The sequence below is a fragment of the Aquarana catesbeiana genome, linkage group LG02, assembly GCF_042186555.1.
Source record: "Aquarana catesbeiana isolate 2022-GZ linkage group LG02, ASM4218655v1, whole genome shotgun sequence".
Taxonomy (NCBI): domain Eukaryota; kingdom Metazoa; phylum Chordata; class Amphibia; order Anura; family Ranidae; genus Aquarana; species Aquarana catesbeiana.
Genome location: NC_133325.1, coordinates 547,916,775 through 547,940,342, shown reverse-complemented (window position 1 = coordinate 547,940,342; position 23,568 = coordinate 547,916,775). Strand labels below are relative to the sequence as shown.

At 44.9% G+C, this 23,568-nt stretch overlaps 1 protein-coding gene and 1 long non-coding RNA gene across 3 annotated transcripts in view; both read left to right on the top strand.

Annotated features, from left to right (window-relative positions):
* LOC141128557 (uncharacterized) overlaps window positions 1-23,568 on the top strand; it is a 157,811-nt gene that overhangs the window by 131,261 nt on the left and 2,982 nt on the right. The window lies entirely within an intron of this gene.
* On the top strand, window positions 352-1,654 carry LOC141128558 (uncharacterized). Its single transcript, XR_012241713.1, has 3 exons — window positions 352-762; window positions 918-1,090; window positions 1,213-1,654. It is a non-coding gene; the product is annotated as an uncharacterized lncRNA (long non-coding RNA).

The window sequence follows — 23,568 nt, the reverse complement described above, 5'->3', positions numbered from 1 at the left end:
GGCCTTATGGGAACCTTATCTGTAAATAGATATTTATATTTTCAGAATGTATATCTGTGTCCAAATTTCGTATCTACTTTTATTTTTACTCTGTTCTAGATTTTTTGTCTGTATTACTGCTGTATTTACATTTTTGTTTCCCATTACATCATTTTAATTTTTAATTTTCATTCTTTGGTTATAGTATATTTTTTTTCTATAACTTCAACTGTATACTCAATAATTTGTATCTATATGTACATATGCATTTTGTTTCTAGATCATCATTTGCCATGTTTTCCCATTCCCCCTTTTGTTTGTAAACTTGCCGACTGCCTGTTCCCATTTCCTACCACCAGGTGGCTCTCTAGCCCCGCCGTGGGCTGTGTTGATAGATGCGGACACCCGGTGGGTGGGCTCCAGTGGAGCGGGGAGGGCATTGGACATACCGTCCATGTCCCGCTATGCTGCATCCATAAGGAGCCTATGTGCGCCTTCGCCGCCATCTGATTGACGAGCGTCGGGCGCCCTTCTTCTCCCGCCGGTGACGTGGAGATGCGTGACGTCATCGCGCACCTGGGGCGCGGCTAAGCCGCGCGCCCCTACATCAGAGGGACGTCCTGACCTCCGCGATCAGCTGTAATACATACAGCTGATCCAGGGGAGTGCACCACCTGATTGGTTTTTACCAGTCACAGTGGGTTTATTAAGGCTGACGCTTAGATCCCCTGTGTCAGTCTCTTGGCTGCAGCTTGGACGTCAGCTGTGGTTTACATTCCAAAGGTAACATTTTATTCCTACACTTGCTACTACTTGGATATGTTTTCTATCCATGTATTTGTTTCTGCTAGCTAGCAAACATCTTACTTTATTACTTTACTCATTACCAGATTAATGTAATTACTCCCCTCTCTTTTTTGTCATGACTTTTTTCACAGTGGTTACAATTGTTTGCCGCTGTGAAACCAGGTGTCCCTTGTGAATGCATCCCGTTTTCCAGCCTATGGATTCACGGCTAAATACTATGCCGTGTTTATGGATTTACGCAGCCGGCTTGTACTCCCCTCTTTGCTTTTATCTTCTCCTTGTCTAATGAGTCAATGGTATATATGTAAGTATTTTACATCATTACATCATTATCCATGATACAACCAGGCTCCAAACTATACACTGTTGATGCCTATACTATAATGAATCATGTACCCATTATATTTATTTATATTTATGTTACAGATATTACAATAATACACCCATTTATAAATTTCCCCTGAAGAAGAAAAAGTACACCTCAATGCGACTTTCTGAAACATGTCGGGATATATCCTGTGCAATTCAAATAGAGTTTAACTCATTTTGAGCAACACTTTGGATTACCAGCTTGGGTGATATATATATGTACATGTGTAAATCTATTTTGATCTTTATCATTGACGTACTTTTGTAGTGTGTGTATAATTTTGAACTTTTTTCACAATTTTATATATTTGTGTATACTAATAAAGTTGGCATTCTCTTGCCTTTTATATTTATCTACTCCTTATTACTATTATCCTTTCCTACCCTTCAAAGTCCAAGGGGGCGTCCTCTGGATGCATTTTCTTGCATTTTTTCTCTATACAATATACTGCAATATAATGCGCCAAACGTACAGTGATGCACAGAACTATATGGCGTTAAACTGGCAGTAACGAACACAGAAGTAAATGGCGTTAAACTGGCAGTAACGCACAGAACTATATGGCGTTAAACTTGTAGTAACGCACACAGAACTATATGGCGTTAAACTGGCAGTAACGCACACAAAACGATATGGCGTTAAGCTGGCAGTAATGCACGCAAAACGATATGGCATTAAACAGGCAGTAATGCAAGCAAAACTATATGGCGTTAAACTGGCAGTAACGCACGCAATACAATATGGTGTTAATCTGGCAGTAACGCACGCAAAACGATATGGCGTTAAACAGGCAGTAACGAACGCAAAACTATATGGCGTTAAAATGACAGTAATGCACGCAAAACTATATGGTGTTAAACTCGCAGTAATGCACGCAATACGATATGGCATTAAACTGGCAGTAACGCAATCAAATAGACGGTGTTCAATCGTCACTACACTGAAGCTATCTGAACTGTCCCTACTCTAGCTATATACTAATGTCAAGATTACTGACACGGTCTCACTACACTACACTGAAACTATCTGAGCTGTCCCTACTCTAGATGGACACTATGAAAAGCTGAATGATGGTCCTCCTCACTACACTCACACTATCCCTAGACTGACACTAAACTAATATTCTACACTGACAATTGAAGCAAAATAGCACAGTATAGCACACTAACTAATAGCACTGAACAGAGCCCTTATTCTATCTCTCTCCACACCAAAATCACACTGAAAATGGCTGCCATTGAAAGAATACTTTTATACTGTGGGGCGGGAATAAGTCATGATTGGATAAAGTCATGATGACAGTGTCCAATCATGACTCTGATAGTGCTCTGTGCCCTGTTTTCCGAACGTCCGAACAACGAAAGTTCGGCCCGAACTTATGCTCGGGCCGAACCATTCGCCCATTCCTATTCGCTACAGCACAGCCGAGGCGGCCGGCCTGCAACCACCTATCTAGAAGTGCTGGATCATGTACATGATCCAGCGCTGCAGGGCCACTCTGCTGCAGTAAATCTGCGGTAGGTGGTCTGCAAGCGGATAATGAGGGAAGTGTGGTCCAGAGTGCCAAACACACCCTACTCTGCGATGATGCATAAGGCAGTGCATGATGGGATACATAGTTACCGGAAGGTCACATGACAATACAAGAAGCCTTTTTAAAAAAAATTTTTTTGGAACTGAGAGGTGAAAATTTAAGGCCTCCTTGGACTAAGTAAGGGATAAGCACGTTGGGATGTCTTGGGCAAAAAGGGCATTAGAAAAGGTTTATTTCCTGACAGACTCCATGGCAGCAACGTGTGGGTTAGCCCCGCCTCCATAACTACCCAACAGGACCCCTCTCCCATAAATCTTTGCTCTAGGCTGCTATCCATGTTCCTTTTTTGTCCTCCTCCGTAGGACCAGGTTGGTTCTCCTTACTGAAGATGACTTCCCTACGATCAAAATCAGCCGAGTGCCATGTTTTTCCTCCAATAGGCCCTGACTGTTAAGCAGGGTATGGAGTGTACAGCAGAGTATCGCTGAAGGATTGGAATATGTTCATTTAAGTGTGCACGGCCTAGTGCTATTAGGTGCCCCTTATCTGCTATGAGTCCGGTGTGTGTATGGCGGCTCCCTCGGCTCAGGTGATCGTAGGTGGAGGGGTAAGTTTTTATACATATATGCATGGCAGCAGTGTTTGTGTGTTGTTTGTACCTTCATTTTCATTATTTTCAGCATCACTGGTGTCCTATGCCTGGCGCTGACGCTTCCTGCATTCCAGCAGCCGCTCTCTCTCTTACTTCTGGGTACCGGCGTGCACTCTGCGCATGCGCGGACCCGATACGAAAGATGAGGCTTGGTTCACGCATGCGCGCGATCGTCTCACGTCTGATGACGTCACGAGCGCCACTTTTAAAAGCTGTAGGAAGCCTACAGAGCCCTGGGAATGATCGTGGGCTCTACCGTGACTTCCCGGGGCTACTAATTTGGCGGTTTAAGGTAAGAGCAAGCTTTATTGTCTGGGGTATGATTTCTTTGTCAGCTAGCTGATGTTTAATCTGTCTCTGCAGTTCCCTATTGTGTTGACTCCATGGACTCCTCACTGCCCCCTAGTGGCCAGCCCGCTTGTAGCAGTTATGTTTGCAGTTATGCTTTTCTGCCTGTGCAAGGGAAGAGAGTCTCTATCTTTTATGTTTTCTTTCCTCACAGCCCTTCTAGGTCTGATCCACAGCGTAGTTCCCATAGAGGAAGTGGATCATCAAAATCACACCATCGGCAATCTTCCTCCAGGTCTAGCCATCGTAGGTCTTCTTCCAGATCTGAACAGCGCAGTAAAGATCTTCCTCACCCCCCTTCGTCTCACTCTAGCAAGAGACCAGAAAAATCATGCTGGGGGTGTAGGATGCTTGTTCCAGAAGACAAATCTCTCTGTGATCACTGCTTCTCTAAAGCCGCAGATGAGAGGGATGGTGCAGACCAGCGTTTAGAATCTATGGTGAGGCGGGTTGTGAAAGAATCTCTACGGGAAAGAGAGGCTCAACAGCCCCATGATTCCCCATCAGACCCATTATGCCCTCCAATGGGAGAAGGTTTAATACACAAGACATGGGAATCTTCCCAGCCAAGTCGCCTCTCCGCTCCTATCTCAGAGAGCAAATCGGATCTGAAAGATCCTGGTATGGGGTTTGAATATGCTTTAGTTCCTTCCTTGGTGAAAGCAGTAAGAGAGGCTCTGAAGTGGGAAGACCCTGTCACTTCCCCCCCCAAAACAGAGAAAATTCTTCAAGCAGCTCAATAAAGAGCGACAATACTTTCCTTTTCTCTCTGAGCTGGGTGACATCATATCTGATGAATGCAGCAAGATGGACAAAAAGAGTTCCATGCAATCTAAAGTCTTGAAACTGTAACCTTTCAAGGAAGAGGAAGTAAAACACCTTGAGTCAGCTCCTTTGGTGGACGCAGCACTTATGAGACTAGTAAGATATGTAACTCTTCCCTTAGAGGATACCTTGTATCTTTTAAAGATCCCTTGGAAAGACGGATTGATTCGTATTGAAAAAGGATTTATTTGACATCAGGAATGGCATGCAAACCAGTACTTGCGATAGATAGCAAAGGAAGTTTGGGACTTTAAATGAAGCAGTGGGAAATATAGAGTGCACATCAGGAGGGACGGCGTCCGCACCTGAGCTCAATAATTGCTCAGCGACTGGCGCCAGACCTCCCCGACAGCACGTAGGTGGATACTCAATATGTCAGTGCGGTGGCGCCATGACTGACATTATACGCACGACGCAAGGAGCGTGTCGCCGATGCGCTGAGGTGTGTCCCCCAAGCCTCCTGAACACTCAAGGTGTAAGGGGAGGGAGGGGGGACCCACAGAGAGCATTGCAGCCCCCGCGGAGAGGGAAACTCCCCAGCACCACCATGAAGCCCAGTGAACCACAGAGGCATATCACACTGGCCAACGAAAAGCGTGCAATAAACAAAGTTGTTAGTAATCATGTGAGAACACAAAACCAGTGCCCGGAATGCCATCTAATAATGATATTTGTAAAAATAATGAATGCATATATGATTAAACACAGTATTTTGATTATCCTAGATGTACAGATCCCAATGGGGTATACAGACATCTTAAGAACAATCCTCACACGTGGATGGCAGGGGAGCACAGTCAATCCAATTTCCAACTGCTTCCATCCCTATATATGGTTTATAATGTGGGGGATTTGGGACTTTAAATGAGGCACGGTTAAGTGTCTCCATCCCTATTTCAGATACATAGCAAAGGAAGTTTGGGATTTTAAATGAAGCAGTGGGAATGCGGAGGTAAGGGTAAAAAAGTATTTAACTCGTAACATAGTAGTAATTGAAAAGGGTTTCGTATAATATGCACAAAAAAAATAAAAATAGGCATGGTAAATACAGAGTACAATCAAGAAACACATATCATAATGGGTACATGATAGTAAAGTAGTTGCATATAGAACAATAGTATAGCCTACAAGTGCCAAGGGTGGCATGCCCGATAACTGTGTCTGTGATCACATGATATGCAGGTATATCAGAAGATAACTGATATGAATGTGGCATCGGATGTAACTCATAGCATAGAATACCTTCACTCGTCAGGAGCAGATGCGACAATTGCCTGTAGAGTATATAGATATGGTAAACCACACTCAATATAGAGGAGAGTAGAATAAGTAGGCTTTGACTCAAAGCAATTGGCCAAGCACACTTACCAAGTCGGGCAGCTGATAAAGCATGCGATAAACGGCACAAGGTGAGCCAGGAAATACAAACCTCTCCACGGGGGCTGAGGTGGCGTGTATATAGGATTTCAGCATAGGATGGTGTGGGAGAATACATGAGTGTAAGGATGATATCCATGTATACACAGTGATGGTAGGTGGCTCATCAAACAGGAGTATCTGGGAATGAATATTAAATATAGTATGTAATGCAAACCGTAATAGATTATTTTGGAGTAATTAATAGACAATAAGCCCAGTATGGATACATGAAGTGATGGTGTGGGGAGAAGGTAAACTAGATGACAAATGTGCATGTTACTAAAAAAAGGATATTAAAAGTGTTGGTGAAAAAAGGCTGTGAGTGGTAAAAGAAAGATGTGGGATGTGGTAGGAGACATAACAACCAAAATGAAGAGATATAATGGAATGAAAAGAGTGATAACAATAAACCAAGGGGCCCTTACCCAATTGCTGCATCCATACCATACCAGCGGACCAAAAAAATGTCCGCGGAAAGACCCCAAAAGGAGACCAGCCGTGTGAACAGCCTGATCCGAGTGGGGAATATAGAGTATACGTCACCAGCGCCACGTGCGTGCACATCAGGAGGGATGGCGTCCGCACCTGAGCTCAATAATTGCTCAGCGATTGGCGCCAGACCTCCCCGACAGAGAGCGCATAGGTGGAAACTCAATACGTCAGTGCAGTGGCGCCATGACTGATGTCACACGCACGACGCAAGGAGCGTGGCACCGATGCGCTGAGGGGCATCCCCCCCCCCAAACCTCCCGAACACTCAAGGTGTAAGGGGAGGGAGGGGGGACCCATAGAGCGCATCGCAGCCCCCGCGGAGAGGGAAACTCCCCAGCACCACCATGAAGCCCAGTGAACCACAGAGGCATATCACACTGGCCAACGATAAGCGTGCAATAAACAAAGTTGTTAGTAATCATGTGAGAACACAAAACCAGTGCCTGGAATGCCATCTAATAATGATATTTGTAAAAATAATGAATGCATATATGATTAAACACAGTATTTTGATTATCCTAGATGTACAGATCCCAATGGGGTATACAGACATCTTAAGAGCAATCCTCACACGTGGATGGCAGGGGAGCACAGTCAATCCAATTTCCAACTGCTTCCATCCCTATATATGGTTTATAATGTGGGGGATTTGGGACTTTAAATAAGGCACGGTTAAGTGTCTCCATCCCCATTTCAGATACATAGCAAAGGAAGTTTGGGACTTTAAATGAAGCGGCGATAGCCGCAATATCCAAAGCTATGGAATCTTGGTCTGACAATGTTGATGAGTTCCTAAGAGGTATCTCTGGCTGGCGTCCGCCTATCTTGGGGAGGCTTCTATTGATGTCATCTGCCTGATGTCTCGGGTTATGTTGGTGGCTGTTTCAGCACGTTGTGCCTTATGGCTCCGTCCATGGTTGGCGGATCCAGCTTCCAAACAAGCTTGGTGCCGAATTCCTTTTGAGGGAACGTCCCTTTGGCAACAAGCCTGATAGTGCCATAACCAAGGCCACAGGGGGTAAGTCTGGTTTCCTCCATCAAGACCGATGCCTACAGAATCAGAAACGCTCATTCCCAAGAGAACAAAATTCGGATTGCGCTAGGGAAGCGCGCAGCTACAGACCTGGTCGGGAGTTTTCAAGGTCCTGGAAATCCAGGCAGTCTTCTTCCAAAAAACCCACAAAAGGTGGTTCCTCTGGCAACCAGGACTCCACTAAGTCCTTTTGAGATTGGGCCCACTCAGGCAGGCCAGGTGGGGGCTCGTCTTCTCTGCATCCGGCATGTCTGGGCAGCCTCAATCCGGGATTACTGGACCATCAAGATTGTCTCCTCCGGTCATACGTGGATCTTCAACATCCCAAGACTCAGATTTGTTCCTACAACTCTTCCAGGTTCAGAAGAGAAAAAGCAGGTCCTGTTAACCTACGTGAATTGTTTATTGGATCAAGGCGCAGCCATTCCTGTTCCAGAAGACGAACGAGGCAAAGGCATGTATTCTCCTCTGTTCATGATACCAAAGAAAAACGGCACATGGAGACCAGTCATAGACTTAACCCAACTCAATTCTTTTTTACGGAAGCAAAAATTCAAAATGGAATCCTTACTTACAATTCAACAGTCAGTACATCTGGGAGACTGGTTGATTTCAATCGATCTAAAAGATGCCTACTCCCATGTGCCAGTGGCAACGGACTTTCAACAATTCCTCTGCTTTGCGGTAGGCGTCCAGCATCTGCAATTCACGTGTCTACCCTTCGGTCTAATGACGTCACCTCGGGTCTTTTCCAAGGTCCTATTATCCGTAGTGGCTCTTCTCCGTGTCAAAGGGGTTCGTCTCCACCACTATCTAGACGACTTACTTCTCTTAGCTCAGAACAAAGACCAACTTTCAGAGAACAGCAGCTTAGTCATTTCCACCCTGCATGAATTTGAGTGGCTCCTGAATCTAGAGAAGAGCCATCTAGAGCTAACATAATCCCTTGTGTTTCTAGGGGCTCACTTCAATACAGTGGAAGGCACTATCTCCCTTCCAGAAGAGAAGATTGGAGTGATTTGAGACAGAATACATGCAGCCCTCGCGTCGTCTCACCTCTCCGCTCTCCAATGCCTGAAAGTAATTGGCACAATGACAGCCACCATTCCTATGGTGAAGTGGGCCCAATGGCATGCACGGCCCTTCCAAAAAGGATTCCTTCAACAATGGGATTCTTCCAGCCAAATCCAGTGCATACACCTTACTCCAACCATGAGAGTGTCCCTCCTTTGGTGGCTTCAAGGGAAAAATTTGCGCAATCACCATTCAATCACTTCAATATCATGGGTCACGATAACATCGGATGCCAGCAATCGGGGGCTGGGGCGCTCACTGCCTATCAGAAGTGGCTCAGGGCAGATGGAATTCCCCTTCTCGGGGGATTGTCTCCAATATACTGGAACTGAGGGCCACCTTTCAGGCACTCTTGTCATTTTGCCATCTAATAATGGATTAGTCAGTAATGCTAAGGTTGAACAATACAAATGCGGTGGCTTACATAAGGAAGCAGGGTGGAACTCGCAGCTGGTTCCTGATACAGGAAGTGGAGCCAATAATGAACTGGGCTCAGAAGAACTTGTCCAACATCTCTGCGGTTTACATTCCAGGGATTCAGAATGTACAGGCGAACTTCCTTTCTCGTGTTCAAATGGACAACGAGTGGTCTCTCCCTCAGGCATATAGGACAGATGCTCTCACGAATCAGCAGAGGTTTCAGAAGGCCTATGCCTTCCCTCCGGTACCGGTGATTCTTCAATTTCTCCAGAGGCTCAGAACAGAGAAGGTGGAAATCATAGCAGTGATTCCTTTCTGGCCCAACAGGCCGTGGTTCCCTCTGTTAACACTTCTCAGATATCGAGACCCGGTTCCCCTACCTCTCAGGTCGGATCTACTATCTCAAGGCTCAACTCTGCACCCTTGTCCATCCTTACTACACCCCAGGGTTTGGTTCTTGAGAGGGGAAGGCTCGAAGCTCTAGGTTGCCCTGAAGAAGTTATTCTGACCCTTCTCAGTGCCAGAAGGAAAAGTACTAATAGGGTATATGAACGTATAAGGTCATATTCACTGATTACATGTCTTCCAGGTCAAATCCTTGTATCTCTCCAGCAGTCCAAGACATACTGAGTTTTCTTCAATCAGGACTTGACCTATCTCTAGCAGTCAGCTCACTAAGAGTACAAGTAACAGCCATCTCGGCCTTCACAGGCGTTTCATGGGCAAATCATGCTCTGGTCCGTCAGTTTTTTAAATGAGCCATCAGGCTTAGACCTCAAAGAAGACCTAGGTTTCCCAAATGGGACCTCCCTCTTGTCTTGGATTTTCTCTCTAATCTCGGATCAGATCCTGATAAACCTCTTTCAACAAGAGACCTCACACTCAAGACTACTTTTCTAGTAGTTGTGACTTTGGCCAAGAGTGTCCGAAATTAGAAATCTAGGTTCAAAGGAGCCTTTTCTGACTTTTTTTTCCCAGACAGAGCAGTGTTGATTCCCATGTTAGGGTCAAACCCTATAGTGACCTCAGTCTTCCATGAAAACCAAGAGATTGTGCTTCCCACTTTTAAGACAACAGACAATCAGGATGTTCATCCTCTTGACGTAGGCCACACTCTGAAACAATACCTGGAGGTTACGGCTCCTTTCAGACAAACAGATTCTCTTCGTCCTTCTCCATGGTAAAAATAAAGGAATGCGGGCTTCAGTCAGATCAATTTCTTCCTGGATCGTACAGACCATTCAGAAGGCATACAGGGCAAAAAGCTTGGCTCCTCCTGAGGCAGTGACGGCTGATTCGACCTGGAGTATCTTGACCTCTTGGGCAGCTTCTCGGCATGTTGCGCCTGAAATCATTTGTAGAGCGGCCTCTTGGTCTTCTATCAACACATTTGTTTCTCACTACTGTGTTGAACCAGCTGCTCTGTCATCCATTAATTTTGGTTTACAAGTATTGTCGGTTGACAATGTTAAATAAATTTTGGTTTCTTTACTCAACATTTTGCCCGCCTGGGTGTGTATGGGGAGTTATTTCCCACACGTTGCTGCCATGGAGTCTGTCAGGAAAACGGAAAATTTATATCAAATACTTACCATAATTTTCCTTTCCTCCCAAATGTCTGGAGTAGGCTAGTTACGGAACATGGATAGCAGCCTAGAGCAAAGATTTATGGGAGAGGGGTCCTATTGGGTAGTTATGGAGGCAGGGCTAACCCACATGTTGCTGCCATGGAGTCTATCAGGAAAGGAAAATTACGGTAAGTATTTGAGATAAATTTTCCGTTTTATTTGTTATGAAAAGTGAAATTCTGGCTGAAAAGGTGAATTTTAACCGCTTGCCGACCAGCCGCCATCAATATACAGCGGCAGGTCGGCTCTCCTGTGCAAACCACAGTAGGTGTACGTCGGTGTTTGCACAGGAGATAGCAGGCACGCACCACGAGCTGCGGGAGCGTGCCCGGTGGACTCGATGTCCACCAGCGACCCGTAATCGCGGTGTACAGAGGCAGAAAGGGGAACTCCAATGTAAACAAGGCGATTCACCGTTCTGCCAGATGACATGTCAGAGATCTTCTGTTCCCAGTGATCTCTGTCATGTCCCTGGTAGCTCATCCTCCTTACAGTTAGAACACATCCAGGGAACACACTTAACCCCTTGATCGACCCCTAGTGTTAGCCCCTTCCCTGCCAGTGTCATTTTTACATTGATCAGTGCATTTTTATAGCACTGATCAATGTAATAATGTCACTGGTTCTCAAAGTGTCATTTGGGGTCAGATTTGTCCGCCGCAATGTCGCAGTCCGGCTAAAAATCGCAGATCACCGCCATTACCAGTAAAAACAATCAAAAATAAATAAAAGTCCCTAAATCTATCCCATAGTGTGTAGACGCGATAACTTTTGTGCAAAATATGTAGAAGAATATATATCGACCAACCCTGATGAATAAATTGGTTTTTTTATATATTTTTTTTTTTTTTTGGATTTATTATAGCAGAAAGTAAAAAAAAAAAATGTTTTTTTTTTTTCAAAATTGTGTGGTGTGTTTTTTTTTTTTTTTTTTTTTTTTTTTGTTTATGGCACAAAAAATAAAAACCGTAGAGGTGATCAAATACCACCAAAAAAAGCTCTATTTGTGGGGAAAAAAAGGACATCAATTTTGTTTGGGTACAGCGTTGCACAATTGTCAGTTAAAGCGACGTAGTGCTGCATCGCTAAAAATGGCCTGGTCATTAAGGGGGCAAATCCTTCCGGGGCTGAAGTGGTTAATGAAGCCCTTCAAATGAGTCCAGTCTTCCTGGAAAACATAAGCAGGCCTGCTCTTTTTCTACAAGAACAATAATGGGGAGGACCCACCCAGTGTTTTGGGAGGCTCATAAAGCCTATATCCAGGGGCGTTGCTAGGTTGCAAAAAGACCAGGGGCTTTAGCCCGAGGTCCGAGTCCGGCACCGGGGGGGGAGTTACCTACCTGACGCGCACTGACCCACACTGACCTACCTGATACATAAACTGACCTACCTGACATACATTGAACTATATAACCTACACTGAATTACCTGACCCACCTGACACATACACTGACCTACCTGATATACACTGACCTACCTGACATACATTGAACTACCTGACCTAGGTGACACACACTGACCTACCTGACACATACACTAACCTACCTGACATACAGTGACACACACTCACCTACCACCTGACACATACACTGAACTACCTGACACACACACTGACCTACCTGACATACATTGAACTACCTGACCTACACTGACCTACCCTGACCTACCTGACACACACTGACCTACCTGACACTTATACTGACCTACCTGACATACATTGACCTACCCTGACCTACCTGACACATACACTGAACTACCTGACACATACACTGAACTACCTGACACATACACTGACATATATTGAACTACCTGACCTACCTGACCTACACTGACACACACTGACCTACCTGACCTACAATGAACTACCTGACCTACACTGAACTACCTGACACATACATTGACCTACCTGACATACATTGAACTACCTGACCTACACTGATTTACACTGACCTACCTGACACATACACTGACCTACACTGACATACCTGCCTGCTCAGTGTGAGGCTGTGGAACTTAGTCCAAGTGGAACTGGTCTAAGTGGTGAGTTAAAAACCAGAGTTTAAAACAGGAGGTTATAACAGGGGTCATAGTACCTGTGTAGTGTGAGTACCTGAGTGTTTTTTGAGTAGTGTGCGTGGATCGTTAGTACTTGTGTATTGTGTACTGTATACTTGAGTATTGCGAGTGCACGTAGGTCTGCGACTGTTCTGCGATTGCACGTAGATCTGTGAGTACCTGTGTATTGTCTTGTTGTGTACCTGTGTATTGTCTTGAGTATTAGTGCCAGGAAGCTAGCTGTTAGGTAATTTGGACAGGGTAAAATCCCCAAATCCTCAATAAATTTAATAGGTACGATGCCTGGCGGGTGTGGAGAGGTGACTCTTTGTACATCTTGCTGCATGTATGCGTTCCTTGATCATCCGATCGAGGGCGAATACTGCTGTGCAAAATGTAAGCACATTGTTTCCCTGGAAGCCCAGGTTCTGAATCTGGGGAAGCAACTGTCAGCACTCAGAAGTCCCTCCATACTAAAGGAGAGCCAGGAACGTACACGGCAGGGGCCAGCACAGAGGCGGGTGGAGACAAAGAGGTGCAGGCACTAGCAAAGAGTAGATGGGTGACAGTCAGGAGGGGTAGAGGGGGAAGTGCCAGGGAGGCCGATCCAGGACTGGAGCATCCCAATAAGTTCGCTCCATTGAGTGACATTGGTGAAACCAGTCAGGGACCAGCACTGCTGGAGCTGAGGGACTCTCCTAGCTGCCGGGGGAAGAACTCCTCCAGTGAGAGTGGGGGGGGGGCAGCAAAGGGAAAGGAAAGACAGATTCTGCTGGTAGGGGACTCAATTCTTAGAAGGACAGAGAGGGCAATCTGTAACCAAGCCCTGAAGCGCCGAACAGTATGTTGTCTACCGGGCGCTCGGGTTCGGCACATCACGGATCTTGTGGACAGATTACTGGGAGGAGCTGGGGAAGACGTTGGCACCAATGACAAAATCAGAGGCAGATGGAGTGTCCTAAAGAACGATTTTAGGGACTTAGGAGCTAAATTGAGGAAAAGGACCTCCAAGGTAGTATTCTCAGGAATACTACCGGTACATCGAGCCACACCAGAAAGGCAGAGGGAGATTAGGGGAGTAAACAAGTGGCTGAAGATTTGGTGTAGTAAGGAGGGGTTTGGGTTCCTGGAGGACTGGGCCGACTTATCAGTCGGTAACCGGTACTATAGAAGGGACAGACTGCACCTAAATGAGGAGGGTGCAGATCTGCTGGGAATGAAGATGGCCAAAAAGTTAGAGGGGTTTTTAAACTAGGCGATGGGGGGGGGGGGGGGTCCAGAGACAGAGATAGCCAGCCTGGAAGATATTCCAGAGGGTAGTATTGGGGGCATTAGTGGTAGGTTAACCAAAGCACAAAAACACAAGGTGAGTATAGTAGCAAGTCCTAGTTGCAATCTCGAAACACCCAATACGAGGACAATATGCGACCGGTCTAAACTATGTGGCATGTTCACCAATGCCAGGAGCATGGCGGACAAGATGGGTGAACTAGAGATACTGTTGTACAAGGAGGATTTGGATTTTGTGGGAATTTCAGAGACCTGGTTCAACAGCTCTCATGATTGCTTGGCAAACATTCAAGGGTATACCCTATACCACAAGGATAGAGAGGGTAAAAAAGGGGGAGGGGTATGCCTATATATCAAGAAAAATGTACAAGTGAATGTGAGAGATGAGGGGAAAATAATACTGGGAGTATGCTATAGGCCCCCTAACCTGAGGGAGGAAGTGGAGACAGATCTCCTATCACAAATTGGATTAGCAGCAAGGATGGGAAGTGTTATCATAATGGGGGATTTTAATTATCCAGACATAGACTGGGCGGAGGGAACCGCTCATTCATTTAAGGCTCGTCCGTTCCTTAATCTCTTGCAGGACAATTTTATGGGTCAGATGGTAGACGCACCAACTAGAAATAAAACATTACTGGATCTACTGATTACAGTACTGATTACTTATAACAATACAGACCTGATCACGTATGTGAAAATACGGGGCAATTTAGGTAACAGCGATCACAGGTCAATTAGTTTCAGTATAAATCACACAAATAGGAAACATAAAGAGAATACAAAGACACTGAATTTCAAAAGGGCCAACTTCCCTAAACTACAAACCTTGCTAAAAGGCATAAATTGGGAAAAAATATTAGGAACAAAGAATACGGAGGAGAGATGGGTTTGCTTTAAGAGCATATTAAATAAGGGCATTAGCCAATGTATCCCATTGGGTAATAAATTTAAAAGAGCGAACAAACATCCTGGATGGCTTAACTCCAATGTAAAAATGCATGTAAAAGCAAAGGAGAAGGCCTTCAAAAAATACAAGGTTGAGGGATCATCATCCTCAGCATTCAGACTTTATAAAGAATGCAGCAAGGAATGTAATGCCCCGTACACACGGTCGGATTTTCCGATGGAAAATGTCCGATCGGAGAGTGTTGTCGGAAATTCCGACCGTGTGTGGGCTCCATCGGACATTTTCCATCGGATTTTCCGACACACAAAGTTGGACAGCAGGAGATAAAATTTTCCGACAACGGATTTTGTTGTCGGAAAATTTTATCTCCTGCTGTCCAACTTTCCGATCGTGTGTACACAAATCCGACGGACAAAGTGCCACGCATGCTCAGAATAAATAAAGAGATGAAAGCTATTGGCCACTGCCCCGTTTTATAGTCCCGACGTACGTGTTTTACGTCACCGCGTTCAGAACAATCGGATTTTCTGACAACTTTGTGTGACCGTGTGTATGCAAAACAAGTTTGAGCCAACATCCGTCGGAAAAAATCCTAGGATTTTGTTGTCGGAATGTCCGAACAAAGTCCGACCGTGTGTACGCCCTATAAGGGTGCAATTAGGATGGCTAAGATAGAACATGAAAGACACATAGCGGAGGAGAGCAAAAAAAAATCCCAAAAAATTCTTTAAGTATGTAAACAGTAAAAAAGGGAGGACAGACCAAATTGGCCCCATAAAGAATGAGGAAGGACATCTGGTTACAAAGGATGGGGAGATGGCGAAGATATTGAATTTATTCTTCTCCTCAGTCTTCACGAGTGAATCGGGGGGCTTCAGTAACCAAAACTGCAGTGTTTATCCTCATGACACAACACAGGAAGCACCTGCATGGTTAACAGAGGACAGAATTAAAATTAGACTTGAGAAACTTAACATTTAATAAATCACCGGGACCAGATGGCTTGCATCCGAGGGTACTTAGGGAATTCAGTCAAGTGATTGCCAGACCGTTGTTCCTAATTTTTACAGATGGTCTACTGACTGGAATGGTACCAGCTGATTGGAGAAAAGCCAATGTAGCACCAATATTTAAAAAGGGCCCAAAATACATCCCTGAGAATTACAGACCAGTTAGCCTAACATCAATAGTATGTAAACTCTTGGAGGGGATGATAAGGGACTATATACAAGATTTTAGTAATAAGAACGGTATCATTAGCAGTAATCAGCATGGATTCATGAAGAATCGTTCTTGCCAAACCAATCTATTAACCTTCTATGAGGAGGTGAGTTGCCATCTATATAAAGGAAGGCCCGTAGACATGGTGTATCTGGATTTTGCAAAAGCATTTGACACAGTTCCCCATAAACGTTTACTGTACAAAATAAAGTCCGTTGGCATGGACCATAGGGTGAGTACATGGTTTGAAAACTGGCTACAAGGGCGAGTTCGTGGGGTGGTGATAAATGGGGAGTACTCAGAATGGTCAGGGGTGGGTAGTGGGGTTCCCCAGGGTTCTGTGCTGGGACCAATCCTATTTAATTTGTTCATAAACGACCTGAAGGATGGGATAAACAGTTCAATCTCTGTATTTGCAGGCGATACTAAGCTAAGCAGGGCAATAACTTCTCCGCAGGATGTGGAAACCTTGCAAAAAGACCTGAACAAATTAATGGGGTACATGGCAAATGAGGTTCAATGTAGAAAAATGTAAAATAATGCATTTGGGTGGCAAAAATATGAATGCAATCTATACACTGGGGGGAGAACCTCTGGGAGAATCTAGGATGGAAAAGGACCTGGGGGTCCTAGTAGATGATAGGCTCAGCAATGACATGCAATGCCAAGCTGCTGCTAACAAAGCAAACAGAATATTGGCATGCATTAAAAGGGGGATCAACGCCAGAGATAAAACGATAATTCTCCCACTCTACAAGGCTCTGGTCCGGCCGCACCTGGAGTATGCTGTCCAGTTCTGGGCACCAGTCCTCAGGAAGGATGTACTGGAAATGGAGCGAGTACAAAGAGGGGCAACAAAGCTAATAAAGGGTCTGGAGGATCTTAGTTATGAGGAAAGGTTGCGAGCACTGAACTTATTCTCTCTGGAGAAGAGACGCTTGAGAGGGGATATGATTTCAATTTACAAATACTGTACTGGTGACCCCACAATAGGGATAAAACTTTTTCACAGAAGAGAGTTTAATAAGACTCGTGGCCACTCATTACAATTAGAAGAAAAGAGGTTTAACCTTAAACTACGTAGAGGGTTCTTTACTGTAAGAGCGGCAAGGATGTGGAATTCCCTTCCACAGGCGGTGGTCTCAGCGGGGAGCATTGATAGATTCTTGAAGCTATTAGATAATCACCTGAATGGACGCAACATGCAGGGATATACAATGTAATACTGACACATAATCACACACATAGGTTGGACTTGATGGACTTGTGTTTTTTTTCAACCTCACCTACTATGTAACTATGTAACCTGACACACACTGACCTACCTGACCTACACTGACCTACCTGACATACATTGAACTACCTGACCTACCTGACACATACTGACCTACCTGACACATACTGACCTACCTGACACACACACTGACCTACCTGACACACACACTGACCTACCTGACATGCATTGAACTACCTGACACACACTGACCTACCTGACATGCATTGAACTACCTGACACAAACGCTGACCTACCTGACACAAACGCTGACCTACCTGACACATACTGACCTACCTGACATACCCCGACACACACACTGACCTACCTGACACACACACTGACCTACCTGACATGCATTGAACTACCTGACACACACACTGACCTACCTGACATGCATTGAACTACCTGACCTACACTGACCTACCTGACACACACTGAACTACCTGACAAATACAGTCAGGTCCATAAATATTTGGACATCGACACAATTCTAATCTTTTTGGCTCTATACACCACCACAATGGATTTGAAACGAAACGAACAAGATGTGCTTTAACTGCAGACTTTCGGCTTTAATTTGAGGGTATTTACATCCAAATCAGGTGAACGGTGTAGGAATTACAACAGTTTGTATATGTGCCTCCCACTTTTTAAGGGACCAAAAGTAATGGGACAATTGGCTGCTCAGCTGTTCCATGGCCAGGTGTGTGTTATTCCCTCATTATCCCATTTACAAGCAGCATATAAAAGGTCCAGAGTTCATTTTAAGTGTGCTATTTGCATTTGGAATCTGTTGCTGTCAACTCTCAATATGAGATCCAAAGAGCTGTCACTATCAGCGAAGCAAGCCATCATTATGCTGAAAAAACGAAACAAACCCACCAGAGAGATAGCAAAAACATCAGGTGTGGCCAAATCAACTGTTTGGAACGTCCTTTAAAAAGAGAGAACGCACCGGTGAGCTCAGCAACACCAAAAGATCCGGAAGACCACAGAAAACAACTGTGGTGGATAACCGCAGAATTCTTTCCCTGGTGAAGAAAACACCCTTCACAACAGTTGGCCAGATCAATAACACTCTCCAGGAGGTAGGTGTATGTGTGTCAAAGTCAACAATCAAGAGAAGACTTCACCAGAGTGAATACAGAGAGTTGACCACAAGATGTAAACCATTGGGGAGCTTCAAAAACTGGAAGGCAGGATTAGTTAACCAAACAACATCTAAAAAAGCCTTCACAGTTCTGGAACAACATCCTATGGACAGATGAGACCAAGATCAACTTGTACCAGAGTGATGGGAAGAGAAGAGTATGGAGAAGGAAAGGAACTGCTCATGATCCAAAGCATACCACCTCATCAGTGAAGCATGGTGGTGGTAGTGTCATGGCGTGGGCATGTATGGCTGCCAATGGAACTGGTTCTCTTGTATTTATTGATGATGTGACTGCTGACAAAAGCAGCAGGATGAATTCTGAAGTTTTTCGGGCAATATTATCTGCTCATATTCAGCAAAATGCTTCAGAACTCATTGGACGGTGCTTCACAGTGCAGATGCACAATGACCCGAAGCATACTGCGAAAGCAACCAAAGGATTTTTTTTAAGGGAAAGAAGTGGAATGTTATGCAATGGCCAAGTCAATCACCTGACCTGAATCCGATTGAGCATGCATTTCACTTGCTGAAGACAAAACTGAAGGTAAAATGCCCCAAGAACAAGCAGGAACTGAAGACAGTTGCAGTAGAGGCCTAGCAGAGCATCACCAGGGATGAAACCCAGTGTCTGGTAAAATCTATGCATTCCAGACTTCAGGCTGTAATTGACTGCAAAGGATTTGCAACCAAGTATTAGAAAGTGAAAGTTTGGTGGATGATTGTTAATCTGTCCCATTACTTTTGGTCCCTTAAAAAGTGGGAGACACATATACAAACTGTTGTAATTCCTACACCATTCACCTGATCTGGATGTAAATACCCTCAAATTAAAGCTGAAAGTCTGCAGTTAAAGCACATCTTGTTAGTTTAATTTCAAATCCATTGTGGTGGTGTATAGAGCCAAAAAGATTAGCATTGTGTTGATGGTCCAATATTTATGGACCTGACTGTATATAGGGAATTGTCTTGCAAAATAATTTTTTATCATTGTATTAAATTTGTATAATTATTTTTAATACTTTTAATATTGTTAGTTCTTCAGGGCACTCTCAGAATTCTTGCATTATGTATGACTGAGCTAGCCCGATTTAGAACATATTTTTTGGCTCACTCTTTTCCAATATCTATGATTCAGTCTTTATTACGACATTATCAATTAATCCTATTTTCATGTATCATTGCGGCGTATTTTATCGCATTTTATTATTTGCACGATACAATAATATGCTTGATATCATTTCACATTTACCATCCCATTTATCCATGTATATAACTACTGTTTTTTATCGTCTTTTATCTTATTTTGGCATCTAGGAAATACCTCTATGCTTATTCAGAGGCTTTCCATCAAAAAGATGTCTGCGTCCATATACATACACAGATACAAGAGAATCTTTGTTTACCTACAACAAAATAGACAGCACACATAATCTATTTGCCTACGGCAAAATGGCCGCCATGTAAACATAACATTGACCACAACCAAGACGGCCACTCACTATTTTTCCATTCTGCTTTTATACATATGTTACATTGTAAGAGTCCACTTTAGTGATTTAATAAACATCCCCTAGCTTTTTAAACACTGCACTAGTGGAGGCTTGTCTTTCTCTTTTTTCCCCCTGCCATTGCTGTGGCGATACCGGAGCAATTTAGGAGACACTGGCGGAGGAATATAAAAGGGGAGATCCACAACGGGCTTCACTGACAGTATCCATCAGCGATAACATCCATACATCTCTTGCTTACTGATGCAATCATATATCAGCTGTAAGGTGAGAGTACTGTGAGACCACATCCAGGAGAGATTATATGGAGTTTTCTATGGGCAACATCACTGAATTACATTATTAATATCTAGTCAGTCACTTATTCGGATCACCTTTTTTATATATCTGTGACTTGCAAGATGCGTCCACTTCACCCTTCATGGACTTTCTACTTCTAATATTTACTCATTTGGACTAGTGATACAATTTTATCCATCCATCGATTTATTTATCTATTCACTGGTGTTGTTACTGCTGATCTACTGTGATTAGACCCATTAGAAGACACTACTCACCCTTTAGCACCATTTGCACCAGACACCTTTGATATTGATTTTATGTGATTATTTGAAGTGTATTTATTTTCACTTTGTCACTATTTTTATTTTCACCTTGTCACAATTTTTACTTGGTATTATTCATTTTAGATATTTATTCACTATATACCTGTACAGCGATACAATATTCACTTGCTACCATTGCACTTTATTATTTATTCCTAGTCTATATTGCTAGATTGCATTTATGCATAGAGGACTCCTCCTCATACACTAGGTTATTGCGCGCAATCATCCTTGTTTACTTTTAGTTCCCTTTTGTGTTGTTGTGAACACTAATAGATTTTGCTGCAATCATTCAACACCATTTTATCACTTTTAGCTATTTTTACCACTGGTAGCGCGAAGGACATTCACTTTCACATACACTGACCTACACTGAACTACCTGACACATACACTAACCTACCTGACACACACTTAACTACCTGACACATACACTAACCTACCTGACCTACACTGAACTACCTGACACATACACTGACCTACCTGACATACATTGAACTACCTGACGTACCTGACCTACACTGAACTATCTGACACATACACTCACCTACCTGACATACGCTCACCTACCTGACACATACACTGAACTAGCTGACTTACACTGACCTACCTGACACATACACTGACCTACCTGACCTACACTTACCTACCTGACATACATTGAACTACCTGACCTACACTGACCTACCTGACCTACACTGAACTACCTGACATACATTGACCTACCTGACATACACTGACCTACCTGACATACTTTGAACTACCTGACCTACACTGACACTCCATGACCTACCAGACATACTCACCTACCTGACATACATTGAACTACCTGACACACACTGTACTACCTGACCCATACACTGTCCTACCTGACACATACACTGACCTACCCGACACACACTGACCTACCTGACACATACACTGACCTACCTGACACACACTGACCTACCTGACACATACACTGACCTACCTGACACACGCTCTGACCTCCCTGACACACGCTCTGACCTCCCTGACACACGCACTGACCTCCCTGACACACGCACTGACCTCCCTGACACACGCACTGACCTCCCTGACACACGCACTGACCTCCCTGACACACGCACTGACCTCCCTGACACACGCTCTGACCTCCCTGACACACGCACTGACCTCCCTGACACACGCACTGACCTCCCTGACACACGCACTGACCTCCCTGACACACGCACTGACCTCCCTGACACACGCACTGACCTCCCTGACACACGCACTGACCTCCCTGACACACGCACTGACCTCCCTGACACGCACTGACCTCCCTGACACGCACTGACCTCCCTGACACGCACTGACCTCCCTGACACATACACTGACCTACCTGACACATACACTGACCTACCTGACACTGACCTACCTGACACATACACTGACCTACCTGACACATACACTGACACACACTGACCTACCTGACACACACTCTGACCTACCTGACACACGCACTGACCTCCCTGACACACGCACTGACCTCCCTGACACACGCACTGACCTCCCTGACACACGCACTGACCTCCCTGACACACGCACTGACCTCCCTGACACACGCACTGACCTCCCTGACACACGCACTGACCTCCCTGACACACGCACTGACCTCCCTGACACACGCACTGACCTCCCTGACACACGCACTGACCTCCCTGACACACGCACTGACCTCCCTGACACGCACTGACCTCCCTGACACACGCACTGACCTACCCGACATACACTGACCTACCCGACATACACTGACCTACCTGACACATACACTGACCTACCATCAAATGCAGCCACCGCGCCCCGTCAAATGCAGCCACCGCGCCCCGTCAAATGCAGCCACCGCGCCCCGTCAAATGCAGCCACTGTGCCCATGAAAAGCAAGAAAATCAGCATCCATTGTATATCTGATTGAATATTACTTATTTGGGAGAGAGAGAAAAGGGGAGAGGAAAAGAGAGAGGGGGAGGAAGAGAGAGAGGGAGACACCAGAAGCACCTTAATAGCTTTATCTTCTCTTCTGTCCCACTCCCAGCCACCTCGGCCGTTGCTCCTGCTGGCTGCTGCCCATTCACACAGTGTGAGGCAGCAGGGGGCGTTGCCGCGCCGGCTCCATACGAGGGGAATCGAGCGCCGCCGTTCTCCTAAACTCCTGCAGCTTTCCTCAGGCCACAGCAGCATATCACTCCACCGTTAATATTGCAGTGGGCGGCGCCGCAATGGCCGTATTACACAGCAGGAAAAATGCAGCCACCACCGCTGCTGACACTCGGGGCTATTGAGCCCACATTCGGGGTTCCAGCCTCAATATCCCAGTATTAACGACTCCTATATCAATGAAAAAGTGTTATCATAAGGATCTAAACCAGGGGTCAGCAACCGTTTTCCACTTAAGGGATGGATTCAATGTATGTGAATGCATGAATTAAAGAAATTGGCTGCACACCGACATAATAGAAGTCCATTTATTGAATATTCCATGAAAGATACATAACATACAACACAAGTGTGATTTTTCTTTATTTCACTCTTTTTTTATTTTTACACTGTACCTTTTAAACAAAAAAGTTCTGATCACTTTTATTGCTGTCAGAATGTAAACATCCCTTGTGACAGTAAAAGGCGGTGACAGGTACTCCTTATGGAGGGATCTGGGGTCTATAAGACCCCAAATCCGTCCTTTGCACTTTAAAGCATTCAAGATTGGCTGTTTTGAATGCTGTCATTTTTTGTTTTAATTTGGCGCCTTTACATCTTCTGTAAACTGGAAGTGATGTCATGACATCGCTTCTGGGTTACTAGACCTGAGACCCAATCTAAGCTGATTGCGGCTTCATTCGGGTCTCCGGCCAGCCGGCGGACGTGCCGGCTGGTTGCTCAGGCCTCCTGGTGGGATGGAAGAGCCTGCGGAAGGTGGCAAGAGGGGGGGACGGGGACAGGGACATTCCC